Here is a 19,407-nt window from a genome sequence, read left to right on the forward strand (position 1 = left end):
TATATACACAAATATAACCATAATGATTAATTTCTGTGACATTCTGAATGCCCTTTGTGAATAATTTACAATGAATGAGTTATTTGTTCCATAAAAGATATGCATTTGTTAATTAAACCTGACTTTATTTATATGACTTCTATTTAATGGTGAAAATTTGCCATACAGCTTGAACCTAAAGATAGTGGCATAAAAAACGCAAGGATAAAATAAAATAAAACAGAGAGATTCAAATATATTCAAGCATCCATTCTAGACAACTGAGTCTAGACACACAAGAATTATTATGTTAGGTCTCCAGTTCCTTTCTTAATTTACCTAATGTGTTTTTTGAGGACCTTACATCACTAAATTCTCAGACAATCCTCCTCCTCCATTCTAGACATGAACTTTTGCCAAAAAAAAAAAAAAGTGGTGAAACAATCTGAAATTTCCATTATTTTAAAAAATGTTCCAGTTTTAATTAAAGGTATTAATGTCACATGAAAGAGCTTGCTTTAATAAGCAATTCATTACCACTTAACCTTGAGTCTTACTCAAAACACACACATTTCTAGATACAATTGCCTTTAAAATGTTCTAATAAGTTGGGAGAGTGTACATAGGATTCTGGTAGTAGCTAATTCTCAACTATTAAATATATTAACTTTTCTTGGTTCAAAAAGTAACATGATTTTGACATCAGAAGGTTATGCATACATTTTATGTGTAAACATCTGCAATGAGAGAAAGCAGTATGTGTGGGATAGAGATTAAGAATCTCATGTCAGCTCTTCATTGGAGTCATTCTTTTGGATGGTTTTCAAAATCTAGTGGGTTTACTTCATTTGCTGAAATAGTTGTTGCCTGACAGGGCTCCAGTGGATTGAAAGAGTTAATGAAGCTTCCAAGTGACACAGAATCAGCAAACAATGTCTTACTAATTGAAAGATTCTAACAAACTACCCATTTCTCAAACAATAACCTTTATGGAAATTTTACTTCAGGTGAATACTGAGACACAGAGATCAACTAACTCCCTGAGCAAAGTTGCCATGCTATCCAAACAAAAATACTATTCGCTTAGATAAACTTGCAGCCAATCCACCCAAATTTCTAATCCTAGGAAAACCAAACCTTGCAGAAAAGTTTGAGACACGTAATCCATCATATTTTTTCTTTCTGATATTAACCTGTGTTACTGATATTTGCCTTCTACGCTGCCAGATTATACTTTTTAAACTTTCATCCACTTTTTTAAATACTAGGAATATAAAGCAACACAAAATGTCTCTTTGCAAAGAAATGAAGAAACTCTGAAACCAAATTCTTTAGTATTGTGACCTTGAAAAATAGTTTAATTATTCCGAGCCCTGTTTTGTCATTTCTATAATAACATAGTTATTGCTGTGTTCTTTCTAGCATTAATATTCAATTATTCTTATTTGGTTTGTGTATATGTGTGCAATGCACATGTTTTCTAGGTCTTATTTTCACAACTTCAACATTCCATTATTAACAATATTGTTCTAAGTGATAAACTCACACAATTAAATACCATATCATGGCCACAGAGGCAACACTGGTCATCTTGCTTCCAGAAGGATGATAGGAATTAATTTTCTTTGTCAAGGCATGGTATACTTCTGTTCTAAACTCTTACTGTGTACCTACTTTGGACACAACATTCCCGGAAATGACAATGAAACCAGATTTACACTAAGGCATGTAATCCAACTGTAATGTTGGATCAGAAAGTCAGGAAAAGACCAGGCAAACATTTACATAATCCCAAGTAGTGGGAGAGATAGACTCATATAATGAATGCAACACTGGCATTATGATGATACAGACATGATTTGGAGTACTGATTTGCTATCCTAATTGTGTGAATTTAGGAAAATAATTAACCTCACTTATTCTTGGTTTCCTCTGTTATAAAGGTGGAGGTTAATAACTGAACTGCATATTTTTATGTAAAGACTAAATGGGGTAATATATAAAAAGTGCTGGCATATAGTAGGGGTGTTGCTTGTGATTTTCCTGATTTTTCCTGTGAGAATCTCCTGTCTTTGTCATCTTAGTAAATGGCAACTGCATCTTTTCAGCTACACAGTCCAGATGTGGACTTACTACTGACTCTTGTCTTTGACACACACACCACATCTCATGTCCGCAGAAAACTTTTTTGTTCCACTCTCTGTATACTGGTCTCTATCTACCATTACCTTGGCCCTAAGGCACCCATGTCTCTTATCTATCCTCGTTTCTATACAGTTTATTCTCAATACAACCATCAGAATGACATTTGAAAAATCGAAGTCCAGCCAAGTCACTCTTATTTGACCATCTTAAATTATTAATTTAAATTATTTGACCATCTTCTCAACTCACTTGGATCGAAAATCAAAGTCTTAAAATGGTTTATAATGTCCAGAATGATTAGACTTTCATCCTCAATACCTCCCACCTTTTCTCTGGCCCCATTATCTACCACTTTATCTCCCTGCTTCTTGTTCCAGGCAACATGGCCATATTTCTGAACATGACAAGGAAGTCTCTGCCTCAGGATCTTTGCTCTTACTTTGTCTGCTTTAAAGGCTTTTGCCTAACATTAGTATGACTCATTTCTTTCAGGTACTAGTTAAAATGCCACTCTATTGGAGCAGTCTTTTCTGATCATCTAATTTATATTAGTCACATGTCCTGTTACCACTTGGCCTTAATTTTCTCCATTGTCCCACCTAACACAGTCTCACCACACAGCTGCCTTATGTTCTGTTATTTCTACATGTAATAGAAGGAAAAGTTTTTTGTCTGCTTTTCTTTCTTCTATATACAGGATTTAGTGAATGTCTGATACAGGATAGGCACATGATGAATATTTCTTTAAAGAATAAGTAAGTGAATAGATCATATACCAGAATGTACGTTTGTAACAACGTTTCACATGTAAAAGGAAAAATCTGAAACAAAAGAACTCAGAAGAGAAAGTAATTATGCTTGCAAAATATATTCAGGAGAATCCAGATTATATAAAAACTGGTCCATCAGGGAAACACACACACACACACACACACACACATTGAAATAATATCTACCTCCTAAATACTAAGTAGAGTGCTAACACAGAGAAGGTTGGTCAATAATCATTTGTTAAACGGATGGGCAAAGTAAAAGATAAATGGAGGTGGATGGATGGATGGATGGATGGATGATGTGGGAATAAAGGAATTAAACTATGGGAATGAAAATTGGTGCAGTCACTCTGGAAAACAGTTAAAAATAGAACTACCCTATGTCCTAGCAATTGCACTACTAGGTATTTATCCAAGGGATATAGGTGTGCTGTTTTGAAGGGGCAGATGCACTCCAATGTTTATAGAAGTGCTATTGACAATAAACAAAGTATGGAAAGAGCCTAAATCTCCACTGACAGATGAATGGATAAAGAAGAGGTGATATATGGAATATTACTTGGCAATCAAAAACAATGAAATCTTGCCATTTGCAATTATGTGGATGGAACTAGAGGCTATTATGCTAAGCGAAATGAGTCAGTCAGAGAAAGACAAATATATGATTTCACTCATATGAGGAATTTAAGATACAAAACAGATGAACATAAAGGAAGGGAAGTAAAAATAATATAGAAACAGGGAGGGGGACAAGACAGAAGAGACTCTTAAATATAGAGAACAGAGGGTTACTGGAGGGTTTGTGGGAAGGGAATGGTTTCAATGGGTAAGGGGCATTAAAGAATCTACTCCTGAAATCATTGATACCCTATATGCTAAATAACTTGGATGTAAATTAAACAATAAATAAAAAGAGAGAGAGAAAGAGAGAGATAGAGAAAGAGACACAGAATCCGAAGCAGGTTCTAGGCTCTGAGCTGTCAGCACAAAGTCCCACATGGGGTTCAAACCCATGAACTGTGAGGTTCAAACCCACGAACTGTGAGGTCACAACCTGAGCTGAAGTCAGATGCTGACCTGACTGAGCCACCCAAGTGCCCTGGTCTTGCTGTCTTTTAAGGGTGGGGACTCCCTTCCTGATGCCCTCAGGGCTCTACCAGAGTGGAGCATGCTGGTTTTTAAAATTCTAGGTTTTAAGTCCCACTGTTTGCAAGAGCTCAGGAAATTAGGCCCCTTTTGCTTTCAAAGACAAATGTTATGGGAATTCGTCCTCCTCATTCAAACAATAATAAATAAATAAATAAATAAAGGAATTAAACTAAAATATTATTGTGTCTAAAATAAGTGAAGAAGGGGTGCCTGGGTGGCTCAGTCAGCTAAGGGTCGGACTTCAGCCCGGGTCATGATCTCATGGTTCCTGAGTTCAAGCCTCACTTCTGGCTCTGTGCTGACCTCTCAGAGCCTGGAGCCTGCTTCAGATTCTGTGTCTCCCTGTCTCTTTGTCCTTCCCCCACTTGTGTTCTCTCGCTCCCTCTTTCTCCCTCTCTCAAAAATTAAACATTAAAAAATATTTAAAAAAATAAGTGAAGAAGAATATGGAGGCCCACTAGGTGTGTTATTTCCATGAATGAAAACATGACCATTAGATAGTCATGAGCATAGTAAGGATATTGTTCTTCTTGCTGGCAGAAATTTATGATAAGAGGCAATTTTGCATAGTAGAAAAGGTACAGGTTTGGGAGCTAAATCTGATTTTATTTCACAAGTCTGCCACTCTGTATATGAATAACTATAAGTACATTTCTTAACCCACACAAGCCTCAGTGTTCCCATCTGCAAACATAGGTATTTATGTTATGTTGTTGTCACAGTTACTGACATAGTGCATGAAAAGTGCTGATATATAATAGATGTTCATAAACAGTAACTAATATGATGTGGTGAGGACAACCATTGCCATACCCTGTTATCTTTGGTAAACCACCTAACCTTGAACTCTATGATGCCCCTTAAAAAGAAACTAAAAATTATATATATATATATATATATATATATATATATTTAAAGAAATCAGTGGAATGTCAAGTTTTTGGAAAAGAAAAATTCATTCCATAGAATTCCGCGTTTTCTGAACTGATTAAATAATGCACTACTTTCGGGAATATGATATTTTACACATCAGCTAGTTCCGGGTTAAAATGTATCATACTGGTTAAACAGACGCTTTATAACCAGACTTGTGTTTCATTTCCTGCTCTGCCACACACACCTGTTTGACATTGGGAAAGTTAATTAACTTTCTAAGCCTCAGTGATCTCATCTCTAAAATAAGGATTAAAAATGCCTATATCTTAGGGTTGTTTTGAAGCCTGAAAAGTACATTTTACACAAGGCTCCTAACCTCATGTAAATGAGCTTACATTCAATTATTCTTCACAATAAACTATGAGGTAAGTAATATTATTATCCCCATTTGTAGAAGAAAATAGGAGGCACTGAGCGAGGAAGCAATTTGCTCAAGGACACAAACCTAAGGGAATGAAAGGGCTGGATGTGTACCTAGAGAATCTGGTTCTAGAATACTCCTAACCACTTAGTTGTATTGTTCCACTGTGCTTTCCTTGTGGGGATATACCATGACATTGAAGCCATTTGAAAAAGGAAAGAGTGCAACATTTTTTTATATTCCTGGAAACCAGCAAAAGCCCCTCTTGTACTACCTTAGTTGGGGCGCTAAGACTTTTAAATGAAGGCTTCTCCGGTAGGAATTGGAAACTCGAGATAGTGCAGATTGTTTTTCCCATGGGAAAGTATTTTCAATTTCATTTTAGAATTCAAAAGAATAACATATTTGCTGTAGTAAGCCGTGACTTTCATCAAATTGCTGAATTTTATCTAGTCTATAATATGACAGATATTCATACTGATATGTATAATATCTGGGAAAATGGGAAGTGGCAGGTTTTGAAGGAAGCTGTAACAAATGCACTTTTATGACAATGTGTCTATGGTCACGTTCTGACATCTATCAGCTCTGTGACTTGGGATGATTCCCTTCACCTCTGTGATCTTCAGTTTCCTCGTGTGTAAAATCCGGACATAACGATTTACAGAGTTGTGACCACCAGATGACATCAATGTATACTAAAACCGTTTTCCAAGTGGAAGCATCGACTGGTTGCTTAGCACAGTTAGTGATAAATCATTCCAATCTCAGTTTTGAATACATGGTGTCCTCAACCCAAACTCTGCTTTCCATTTCCGCCTTTGGGAGACAAGCTTTTACCAGGACAGCAGTTCCTTAAAAACACGTTTAAGCCAGGCAGTTTGAAAGAAAGAGTAGCCCATTTCCCTCCTCAGACATACTCATCTAATATTTGACACACAGCCATGGCTCTTTAAACATAATATATGGAACGAAATTTAGCTTTTTTCTTAATGACTTCTCACTTGCGAGAAACACAAGTGACTAAACAGAGTGTCATATAGTGACCCTGTGAGAGGCAAGGGGAGTGAGGACCTGCTGTGATAGAGTCTCTGCTTTTTGGTACCTTTGGTCACATTGTCACCCATTTCACCTCCCCTGCCTAGGATCTTTAGGACTAAATTTAGCTTCCCATCAATTCTTCTGACTTATTGTCCGTAATCTACTGTAGGAGAAAATATTTCAAGACAAGTGCATTAAGATTATTACAACAGAATCATTAAGTCTGGAGTAAGAGTCAAGAGTCTCTTCCAGAATAAGGCATGTAGTTTGGGTGGGGGGTGGTGGGGAAGGAAAGAAAAAGAAGATTGGATGATGGCTGGTGAATCTCCATAGAGATTGGGTCTTAGTTGACTCACCAGTTTTGCAGGAAATCTTAACCCCGGGTAACTAAGTGTCTTATGCACTTCCCGAGTATTGGCAACATCAAATATCTTGGCAGGCTGGAAAGAATTTATGAATTCCTCTCATAAGAGGTTATAAAATAGTTCAGAAAAACAGGCAAAAAACTTAGGCTTCATTATTAAAACCACACAGTTACTTTGTGCCAAAAAGAGTCCTGACACTGGTATAGAAACGCCCTGCTCCAGCTGAAGGGTATTGAATGGGGAAGACACTAATTTAATTTTTATATCTAGAAAAAGACCCAAAAAAGAGAAATAACTGATTGATTTTAAATACATGTTCTGCTTGCTTTAAAAACAAATGTTTTTAGATACTGCAAAGATCATTTTCAACACATTTAGATATTTGGGCTTGATATATGCAAACAACTTTCTGAATTTTAAAACAAAGAAAGCAGGAAAACATTTCATTTAAAAATATATTTGACAATTTTAGATTACTGGGAAGAAAATCCCTCTTTGGGGCTTTCAGAGTTGTCTGCGGCATATGCCTAATTACCCCTCCTACATGAAGGAGGGGGGTTTTGTTTAGCCCTATTTATAATGTGTTCTTACTTTCAAATTGCATGTTTAACCACAGCAATGTTAGGCACAATGAATGTCATGTTGCTTTCATCCCAAATAGAGAAGTGAATGAGAGAATGTATATGGTTCAGTTGTCTGGCCAAGATCTGCCACTTTTATTTGTTTTTCTACAAATTCTTCAAGTTTTTCTGTTATGCTCTGTGCTTATCTAATAATAGAGTATTACAAAGCAAATTATTTTGGTTTGTCAAGATTATTTTAAAGGTACAGCTTCCTAAAAAAAATAATAATAAATAAAGGTACAGCTTCCTGGGAGTAATTTCCATTATAAAAATAGCTCGAACTGCAGGAACAATCTGAAGAAGTTTGTGGATAATAAATGGACCAAAGATAAAAGCTTTCTCACTAATGAGAGAAAAAGAAATATTCAGTTCTGCTGACCTGTGGTGGGTTTTTATCTTCCTTCAAGAGAAGTGACTTTACTTGCAAGTACTTTTCAAGCCGTTATTAATTCTTAACTATGAAAGATTTTGAAAATTATTATACATTTTCTGAGGTCAGTATATTCTCAGAAGATATTGAGTTACCTAAAATATAATAGAACAAATTATATAAAAGTATTAATGTCATGAATCTTTGCATCACAAAGTTATTGTTCTATTTGGGATTTGTCAATAATGTAGAAATACCTCATTTCTTATGTGTTAATCATTTAAATGAGAAAACGTAAAAGTTTTAGTAAAAACTTTCAAAGATGGTGGGTGGATATAGGGGTAACTGTAACCACCGATGACCAATTTTGGTTGGAAAGATCTTTAGGTGTCCTTGCAGAACACCTTGCAAAACGTGGCTGTTAGTCTTATTACGTTGGGTCTATTAAACAGTTATTTAAACAAATGATGAAAGAAACAGGTATATTGAGTTTCATGTTATTTTTCTAATCTCTGCCTCTTTCCTTTTAGAATACAAGCAAAGTGACATTTATCACATATTATAAGCCTCATGGAAGTACAGAGAAAGAGAGAGAATGAAAATTATGGGAAAAATTGAACTGAGAAATTCATTCTAAGAATATTTTATTTATTTAGTACTTTAAAATTTAATGTTAGTTCAGGTTTAATTTTTGTCTTTAACTTCTTGCCAGAAGTTTTAAGGGTTTGAAATGTTAGGTTAATCATTTCCAACTAAGGTCATATAGCTGTAAAATTAAAGCTACAGAAGTTACTTTTTAAGTTATAGCAAAGTATGAAAAGATCCTTCCTCCTTTTTTCATTATTTATTATAGAAATGCCTGCGGTGATTTTAGAACTGAGCAATTCTTGTGCTGATTGATATCATTAACCTCTTCCAGATTAGTCTTTCCAAAATACGGCCATTTTGAAAACAAAACTTCTCTGGTCAGATATCTCCATTTCTCCACTATACGTTAGGCCAGGAAAAGAGCATATAATGCAAATCTTCAGTAATGCTGTCCCAATTTATCATTCCATTCCTATTGACTGTTAACCTGTTTTGCATACACACAAGCTCTTCAATAAAGTGAAGCTACTTGCCATTCTGTAAATATGCACTTTCTGTGTGTGCATGTTGGCACTTCTACTTGAAATCTTCATACTCTATGTTCTTAGTTCACCTCAGCTCTAGCTTGTTAATTGCTCTTGTTTCTCGTCCTTTCTTTCGGAAGTAATCACCTTCTTTCCTGAACTGTCCTGGTGCTTCAATTCTTTCAAATGGCATGGGACCTACTTAATTTACATATGCAGCAGATAAATATATAATTTATTTTTATATATGATATGTAAATGTATAATTTATTTATATATGTGATATATAAATATATATGCACGTATATATGACATAAGTATACAGGAATATAAGTGTGCATATATGTGTATGTTTCAGCGTTCGGTCTGGAGTCAAGGTTTAAATCTTGACTTCTCCCCATAATGTGTGAGTGTTCTTGTGTAAATTCTCTAACCTCTTTGTGCCTCAATGTCCTCATGTAAAAATCCAGTTGATAAAGGTACTTACTTTATAGTGTCATTATGGACATCAGATAACACAGGTAAGAGTCTGAGGATTGCATCTAGCTTATACCTTGAGCTCAATAAATGTTAGCTTTTCTTATTATTACATGTCACAAATTCATCTTATTTTATTTATTACATATATTTCACATGATTTTTATGAAACAACATCTTTAGTACATCTATTTGTGTTCATTTTTGTCACCAAAATGTTTATACAAATGTCCTCATGAAGTATTTATACATAGCACCCCCCCAAAAAAAAAATATATATATATATATATAATTTTAAATTTGAAAGGAGTTTCAAACAACTGTTGTGAGAAAAATTAGGTTTATATAAAATTTTATCAAAAGCAAATACCACTTTACTAATAGGCATGTTAGGAAAAAACCCCAAAGCTGGACACATATTTAAGACAGTCATTAGCACTAAACATACAGAATGCTAGTGTGAAAGTATCAGCCCGAATATATATTTAGAGACAGCCTACAAAGATCCAGATGTTCTAGGGGTGATGTGACACCAGTAAGGTCTCGTGCTGTGGTGCAACCACCTATTTCCCAAGTCTGCCGTCACACTCAGTGGCGTGTGAGGGATGCTGACAGAACTGCATGTCCTCCAAGATGACCAGCACTTGAGCCACCTGTAACCCCAGAAGACTCACCACTGAAGCCAGTCTGCAGGAGGTTGTCATTAGAATCAATTATCCATGCTTAATTAAAAGACAATGAAGATATTCTTGTCACACTTCTTTACCTCAGTTCTGACCCAACTCTCTAAGCTGTCAGCTGGATTTCTGTCCCCTGTGTACATCTAATCTCAGACTTCCCCAACTCCTAGAGCCCTTCTCCCATGCCCTCTAATACATGTGGTCTAAAACAGATCTTCTACACTGTAAGCCTCCACTCCAAACATTCTTTCCCACAACACCTCTCTGTGAATTGGAGTGACAAAGCCCCGAAGCTCTCTTAAGGGCGACTACTTCTTTCTCTCACACTACATACTTTCCATGGGGCTGGGGCTGAAGGTGGAGGAGTATTCTACTTGCTCTCATTCCTGGCTCCGAATGATTTCTCATCACTCCCCGTCTTAATAAGCTTGGGCTGCTATGGCTTAACATCACAGACTAGGCGACTTAAACAACTGGCATGTATTTCTCACAGTTCTTAAGGCTTGGAAGTCAAAGATGAAGGTGCCATTTCCTGGTGAGGGCTCTCTGATTTCAGGTAGCTGCTATCTCACTGTGTGCTCACATGATGTTTTTTGTTTTTGTTTTTGTTTCTGTTTTTGTTTTTTGTGCACAGGAGAGAGAGAACTCTCATGTCTCTTCTTATAGGGCACTAAACTCATCATGAGGGCACCCTGCACATGACTTCATCTAACCCTAATTAACTTCTAAAGACCCAGCCTCCACATACCTTCACATTCGGAGTTAGGGCTTCGACAGAAGAATTGAAGGGGACACACAGTCATGTAATTCATAACACTCCCTTAAATCCCAACTATTTTGAAATTCACGTTATCTGACTATACTACATAACATTTCAAAATTTTGTAGTCAATAGAAATCATTCACTTAAGTATTAACATCTGAGTCATTCTCTTCTTTACCTGTAATTGTTGCTTTATTATATGGTCTTCAGCATTTAGTAGATTGAAGGTTCATGTCACTGGGGCTTTCAGATCTTGTCATCCTTATTTAAAATTTATTTGATATAAATTTTTCCTCTTGCCTGTCTATCCACTTCATCTCATAGTAATTTCTAGATTTTTTTTTTAATTCCAATAAATATACGACATCTCAAATCTTGATTTAAAGTATCCTCTCTTGGGGTGCCTGGGTGGCTCAGTAGGTTAAGCATCCGGCTTCGGCTCAGGTCATGATCTCACGGTTTGGGAGTTCGAGCCCACATTGGGCTCTGTGCTGACAGCTCAGAGCCTGGATCCTGCTTTGGGTTCTGTGTCTCCCTTTCTCTCTGCCCTTCCCCCATTCATGCTCTGTCTCTCTGGTCTCTCAAAAATGAATAAACTTAAAAAAATTTTTTAGTAAATAAAATATCCTCTCTTACTACAACCTTCTAACATTGAAAAAAAATTTTTTTATGTTTTATTTTTTTTTGAGAGAGAGCAGGGGAGGGACAGAGAGAGAAGGAGACACAGAATCCAAAGACAGGCTCCGGGCTCTGAGCTAGCTGTCAGCACAGAGCCTGACGTGGGTCTGGAACTCACAAACCGTGAGATCATGACCTGAGCCAAAGTCCGACACTTAACCAACTAAGCCACCCAGGAGCCCCTAATCTTCTAACATTTCAACTCACTGACTTTGCATATATTTCAACAATTCTTTTCTTTCCCTGAATCGTACAATCCATTAAATTTATCACTTTTTTAAGTGTTTACCAGCATACACAATCTGTGGTCTGATATGTACTCTTGTACACAACTTATATTCCTTTATCCATCACCATAATTTCTTGCTCAATATAATCAAGACACATAACCCACTGTTCCTCTGAGTTTCTCACTTGGCAAAATCCCAACTGTGATTACATGCAAAACTTCACCTAACTTCCAGAAATAAGGACTGAAACTGATTTGCCTCCCTTTAAATTTATAACTACAAATTTGGCATGCATGATCACAGGAGCCTGTCAATAATACTTGTTTTCATTGGCAATTCCCTTTTCTAGTTTTAGAGACAATAATTTTATACTTTCTCCTCTCAAGGAGAAATTCTCAGATTGACTCCTGGAATTCTAATTCTGCAGCAATATTTTCTCTCACGTGTTTTGACATTGTAGTTTCTTCTCACTTCTGAAGATTATATTGTATATATTCTTTATATTCTGAGACTAAACATTTCAAGCCCATTGTTAATATTTCTCCTTCAAATGTTATTTTAAATTTCTATCTGCTATTTATATATCTCTCTCTCTTTCTCTCTCTCACTCTCTCATCTCACTGTATGCAGAGCAGGAGAGAATAAAAGTATATGTTCAGAACATCATCTTGCTCTAATCCCATTTTTTTCTGAATTAATGTTTTGTTTATACTTTGAACATAATCATGTGTGTGTAGTCTTAAAATATATAGTTTGAGCTTTGATATATTTCCTATCAGACTCTGTCCACTGTACATAATTGTTTAGATTTTTTCAAACACATCTTAAACACAGCATATCCAAAAATAAACTAATTTTTTTCCTAAATGTAATCCCCTTTTTTAAAAAGTATAGATTTCAAAGAATGGCAGCACTGTCTAGTCTGAGCACACCATTGATGCCTCCTCTCCATTACCCTCGCTTCTCACCATCATTCCCAGGTCACTATCATATACTACCATGTCTTATCTTGATTATGGAAATAGCATCTAATTAGATTCCATGCTTCTAGTCTTCCTCTTCTTTGGTTTATTTTCTGGGTATTTAGAAAGGCTATTCTAAAATAAAACTTTATCAATGTAATATTCTCATTAAAAGCTTCAAAACATTTTGATGCTCTTAGTCCACCATGAAAAACATTATCGATTACCCAACCAACAGCCATTCCTCCCATTTTTCTGGCCAGAGGAGCCTATCCCCTACAATACTCACTGAAAATGATACTTCCTTTCCTAGATGTGCTTGCAGCTCGAGAGTCAGCAAATAAATCAATCTTGGCCAACCAAACCTGAGACATGACCTATTACAGAGCTTCTCACAAACATTATCCTCCTTGACAAAATGAGAGTGATGAGTAAAGATTATTGTATTAGCTCCTACTGCCCCTTATGGCTCTGTTCTTGCTTCTCTGTAGTCTATTCCTAATATGGCAGCCATTTAAAAAGGAAAACCTTTAAAGGAAGTCAAATCATGATGCATCTTTACTCACAACCTCAGGTGGCTTCCTGTCTCACTCTAAATGGCAGTCAAAGTACATAGACTAGCCTATAAATTTCTATATAATCTACACACCCCCATTCTCGCTGATGCCACGGCTAAGATGGCAGCCCAATATGTATGAGACACAAAATTGAGAAGCTGAGGAGTATGTAAATACAACCTGTATTTTATTTTATTTATTTTATTTTATTTTATTTTATTTTATTTTATTTTATTTTATTTGTTTGTTTTAGAGAAGGAGAGAGCACATGCGAGTGAGCAGGGGAGGTACAGAGGGAGGGAAGAGAGAGAATTTTAAGCAGGCTCTATGCCTGATGCAGGGCTCAATCTCATGACCATGAGCTCATGATCTGAGCCGAAATCAAGAGTCGGACACTTAACCACTGAGTCACCCAGGTGCCCTGCAACCTGTATTTTAAATAAAGCTGCAAAGAATTGGGATCATAACTTTTTAAGAACTTACTAAAAAATGATTGCACAGGCTTTGGTATACTTAGATATCAACTTAATTTTCCCACACCCTTTTTGGCCACCTGAATAAGCAAATGACAGGGGAGAAGGAAAAAAAAGGAGAACTGTGGGACTTGTAACAAATGGAGAGCTGTGTGTTTTCCTTCCTGATCCCCACGGGAGATGCCTTACCCTAAAGCCAAAGTGAGAAGGCTTCCAAGAGCCACTGATAGGAATTGGAAGTATTTGCAAAAAGGGGAAACTGGTGTCTTTAATTTGAACATTCACTAATGCAGACGTGCTAACCTGTTTCCTGTGCTTATTTAGCAGCAAAAAGATTTAGAGATGGCCAGATGTAAAGAAGGGATGTCAGCGAACAACCTGCACACATACTCCTCTCCCAACAGGAGGTGACAAGGGTGAAATTTTGTATGGGTGAAGTGCAATTGCAGAATATAGCTGTAATCGATACGCCTTGCTGTTGCCTCAACCCACTTGATCCATTTGATGTGAGCTGACAGAGTAAGAAGTGTGGAATATGCATCAAATGATGAGACTCAAAGTAAGAGGCTGGCGAAGAGGTTCATATTGAGCTAGATGTCTCCAGTCAGAGAATCATGTAGTGGGTTTTAGCAGTGCATGTACCCACTGACAGAAGTAGCTTTTGAATGCCTGCTACACAAAGGATATCGACAATGACACTTTGCCAAAAATTATGCTTTATGGCACCAGTATCTGAGAACCTAGAACCAAAAGAAGGATGAAAGGAGTGAACAAGACCACTACCTTTCCAAACCATGAAAGAAGAAAAGAAATATAATTAAAACAGATATGAAATGGAGGGATAACTGAGTTAATTAGGACTCCTAAATAATTAAAATTGCACAGAAAGTCATTAGATCTGAAAAACGCGATTGAATACTGAGGGCACAGAGATTTTACATATCACAATTGGTGGCACAGACCAATAATATAGAATCATTTTACATTTGTATCACAATAAGTGTTCGTATCGCCCAATATAGCAATCCTTTAGATAGATGCTTTGTTTTATATTGCACCCTCCTTCTGGGGAGCATAGTGTTTTTCTCATTTATCAAATAATCGTAATTCATAGAGAAATTAAGACTGAAAAAGTTGATTTCCCCCAAGAGGATAATTATAGGCTTGGTCATAAGCTGTCTCAAATACTTTACTCATTTGAATTCATACACTCCATCTTTGATAATAAAGGCAATTTTTGTGTAAATGTAAGTTTCACTCTTACGTAAGGAATTCTCAGACACTTTTAGTGGAAATAATTTTACTATTTTAATTTATCATTCTTAAAAATATGAAGTTTCCCTGGAAATGTAAACTGGTGCAGCCACTCTGGAAAACAGTATGTAGGGTCCTCAAAAAAAACTAAAAATAGAATTACCCTATGACCCAGCAATTGAATTACTAGGTATTTATCCAAAGGATACAGGTGTGCTGTTTCAAAAGGACACATGCACCCCAATGTTTATAGCAGCACTATCAGCAATAACCAAAGTATGGAAAGAGCCCAAATGTCCATCGATGGATGAATGGGTAAAGAAGGTGTGGGTATATATATACGGTGGAGTATTACTCAGAAATCTTGCCATTTGCAACTACGTGGATGGAACTAGAGGGTATTATGCTCAGTGAAATTAGAGAAAGACAAAAATCATATGAATTCACTAATAGTAGGAGTTTAAGAGACAAAACAGATGTTCAAACATAAGGGAAGGGAAACAAAAATAATACAAAAACAGGGAGGGGGACAAAGCATAAGAGACTCATAAATATGGAGAACAAACAGAGGGTTACTGGAGGGGGTATGGGAGGGGGGGAAGAGCTAAATAGGTAAGGGTCATTAAGGAATATACTCCTGAAATCATTGTTGCACTATATGCTAACTAATTTGGATGTAAATTAAAAAAAAATAAAATTTAAAAATATATGAAGTTTACCAACTTTTTTAGAAATCACTTATGTTTCTGAATGTGCTGAGTGAGATTGTATCAGACCAATACTAACAACTTAAACAACTATTCTAAGGAGTCTGAGGGTTCTCCATACAATCAAAATCTGAGAGGGTAGGTAGGAGGGAAACACAGAGAGAGGAACATGGCACTTAACTCCCTTTTCCCTCTAGATGCATCTGTTCGTTCCAAATGTGGAGAGGGGACTGAAAAGATGAATCTTTTCTAGTGGTTCCACTAGACTGCAGAGACAGAAATTGGGCATCACACCTGCTAAAGTAGAAAGGCCTCATAAAACAAGCCAGGCCTAGAGGAGTTCAAAAACTAGAAGTTTTTCCCTTCTAGAGAAAGATAACATGATATAGAACTTCTAATAATCTTTATAAAATTTTATTAAAATTTTCCAGTACTTAATGACAATTAGCCCAGCAGTTTGGAGTTATTAAGTGGGAATATTAAAACAAGTGTGACTAAAATGTTCAATAAAACAGACAATGAGGAGAATTTTGGCAGAGAATGACAATCTATGAAGAAAAAGTTAAAAGCATGTAACTGGAAAATCCAAGATAGAAAGCTAAGAACAAGTTAAGTGGATGTGATAATCAAAGGGACAAATGTCTATAACTTGTCAGAAAGTCTAGATTAATGAGCTAATGTTGAGGAAGCATATGAAATGCAAAGTAGACATTTGAGAGATTGTCTAAAGGTTTTATTAAAAACAAGCAGAGGGAGTTCTATTGAACACACATGGAATAGATGTTGATATTGAGTAGTGACAGTATCCTCAAGGTTCCAGCATCCCCAACTTTGAGAGAATTTGCAGTCTTGAAAATTAAAAAGTCACTGACACAACAAATAATTTGTATTTCTACATTTTATGCTCTAAAAATGCTAGTGCTTGAAATATTTCATCACAGTGTTTAAAATTGTGAACTACTTGAAAAATGAAGAGAGTTACAAACATCACATAGATAATCCATTTGACTATAAATGTTTGGGGTTTGGGGGATACAAATATTTAAAACTGCCAGGTCTCGCTCAAAGAAACATTTTTTATATCCCCTGTAGCCTTAATACATGTCTTCTGTTCTTGTTGACCTTCCTAAGAGTATCTATTCACTTTCTGTTTTTTAACAAATAGTCCAATACAGACCATTAATAATAAAAAAAAATAGAGATTTTCTCTCAGAAGTGCCTGAAAAAGATTTCTTTGACTTACTAAATATTAATTACATTCATTGTATTAGATATTCTTAAGTCATTTAGAATGGATTTTCTAAAATAGGTTAAGTAGGAAATATGTAATCAAATGAAGCAGGGTCACTATATTTTACACCCAAATAAAACTAAGCATGCAAATAGGAAAGTGACATTTAATTATACAAACAGAAATTAGAAAAAAAGAATGAAAGAAAGCATTTTACTTTTTTCATAGTTACCAGGATTTTATTAACAGAGATATTTAAAAGATGAAAAAATGATTTAATTCTTATTTAAACCTATTCATAACACTGCAATTATGTTTAAGTCATTTAATGTGTTAATGATAATCACCATTATTAATATTTTTATGCTTCTGCACATTCTAAGGTCAAAAGAAGTGATGAAAGACAGCCCCAGTTGTGCTTTGTATCTTCCAAATTTAAAAATTTGATTAACAATATTCAGAATCAGTGAACTATTTAAATCTTACAAAAATACTCACTTTTCTAAGATGGTCCTGAAAAAACTTGTTCCTTTATTTGGAAAGTGTTGAGAGTCTATTACATGCCAATACCTTTGTAGACCCTGGAACCATAGTAGTAAATAATACAGAGAAAACCCTGCCCTCATGGAGCTTATAATTCACTCAAGGGAAAATAGACATAAAAAATTACATCTGCTGGCAGAGCCGAGATGCGTGCCCCAAGCGGTCCGCCTCCGCTGCCTGTAGCCCGCGGCCCCAGCAGCAGCGCCCACACCGGGTGGAACATTTTCCCCCCACAACCTCAGGGCAGCCGGCACCTGCCAGGATGCGGCCATTGTGTGCTATAAGGACTCGCCTTCTATCTGCCCGCAGTCCCAGGGAAAACCGTGATCAGCATCATGCCAGCTGAGGTTGGTGTCCTAGTTGGAAAAGACAGGTCAAGTTTTCTTCGTGAATGAGCTGACACTTGGAGGCCAAAAATGTTATCCAGGACTCGCTGCTGCAGAACAGGGAATTTACCGCGGATCTTCCTACCGGAAGGGCTGGTGGAACTCTCACTTTCAGAGCCACTATCACCACGACTGCCAAGACGCCAGTCGTGCCGATGGGCAAAGAAGGTGTCCCCTGTGGTGTGATCAACAAGAAACGTTATGAAATGGCCTCCCACCTGCCATGTTCCCAGTGCTGACCTCTCTGTCCCTTTCCCCAACTACTCCCCACTGGTTTTCCACCCGTCTCCTTCCCATGCAGAACATACATCATTTTTATTTGGCAGGAGGCATTACCCCACATCCGTTATTGCTGCCAAAACCGCGTGGGCTAGGGGCTGGGGCTGGGGCTGGATGCACAGACAACTCCCCCTCCCCTCACCCCTTCTGTGTGTGGTTGGAAAACTTTTTTGTTTGGGTTTTTTTTCCCCTGAATAAAAATGAGTCTACGAAGAAAAAAATTAAGTCTTATGAAGATTATGAACAATGTGAGTGTGAGTTGGGTGAGGAGCAATTTAAGTATGCAAATATGACTTGCAGAGGTGGTGATCTATGAGCAGAGACCAGATGACAAAAAGCAACTGAGCCTATGAGCAGGTAGCAGAGCCCCCCAGCAGAGGAACAGCAGGCACTTCACCCAAAGGAGATTTACATGTTTCAGTAACGGAAAGAAGTTCCTGTGGCGGGAGCACTGAGAGGCAGCTGTGTAGGAGATGGATCATAGAAGAACAAGGAAGACAGCCTTCAGACCATTAGGGAGCTATCTGCATAGTCCAGGTGAGGATGCTAACACTGATGCGTGGACCAGGTGGTAATGGTAGAGATCGAGCAGAGCAGCCAACACTCAGAATAGATTCACTGCTTGGCTTTTAAGTCTTCAATTAAATTGAACCTCTGCAAGTGTTTGCTCTTGATATTACATTTTTAGATTCTCGTGTATCCCTTCAATTAGTTTTCATTCCTAATTAATATAATTTGTTTGTTTTTCATTTAATCGTGGACAGCGTCGACCAGGTTGGAAAGAATACCACATCTGGATCTTAATAAATCAGTGTATGTGAGACTATTTATACTTTCACTTCTGAGCCTGGAATAGAAAAGGAGGAATGTAATTTTTAAAAATATAATTTTCTTTCATATAGATTATATATGGTGAGTTTGGCAGCTCTTTCAGGGTTGGAGGCCAATTTGCTGAATAAGTTCTTTTGACAAACTAAGATTTGAAATATGACCAAGAAAGTTATTTGTGAATTTTTAGTTTTTCCTTTAACAAAGATTTCTAAATGCACCGTTATAATCTCTATCACAAAGCCTTTAACAAGAGATCATTTTAGTGGAACAAATTTTATATGTCAGTATTACTGTACATAATTCTACCTTTTTAAATGCACATCTATGGCCCATTTCTAACTTTTAATTTTAGAAGTTGGAAATCCCCATTATACATGGAAGAAATATAGCCTATGCATGTATAATATATATTTTCATGTTAAAGGACAAAAGTCATATATTTGGAGATCTAAAATCAGCTCCAACTATTTCTACTCCAGCTCCTTTCTTTGAGGCAGAACTT

At 36.5% G+C, this 19,407-nt stretch overlaps 1 pseudogene; it reads left to right on the forward strand.

Moving 5' to 3' along the window:
• The window catches only part of LOC122484313, a 138,706-nt pseudogene extending 120,672 nt beyond the window's left edge, over positions 1–18,034 (forward strand).
• Positions 18,035–19,407: the final 1,373 nt, after the last annotated feature.

The sequence above is a fragment of the Prionailurus bengalensis genome, chromosome D1 (assembly GCF_016509475.1).
Source record: "Prionailurus bengalensis isolate Pbe53 chromosome D1, Fcat_Pben_1.1_paternal_pri, whole genome shotgun sequence".
NCBI lineage: Eukaryota > Metazoa > Chordata > Mammalia > Carnivora > Felidae > Prionailurus > Prionailurus bengalensis.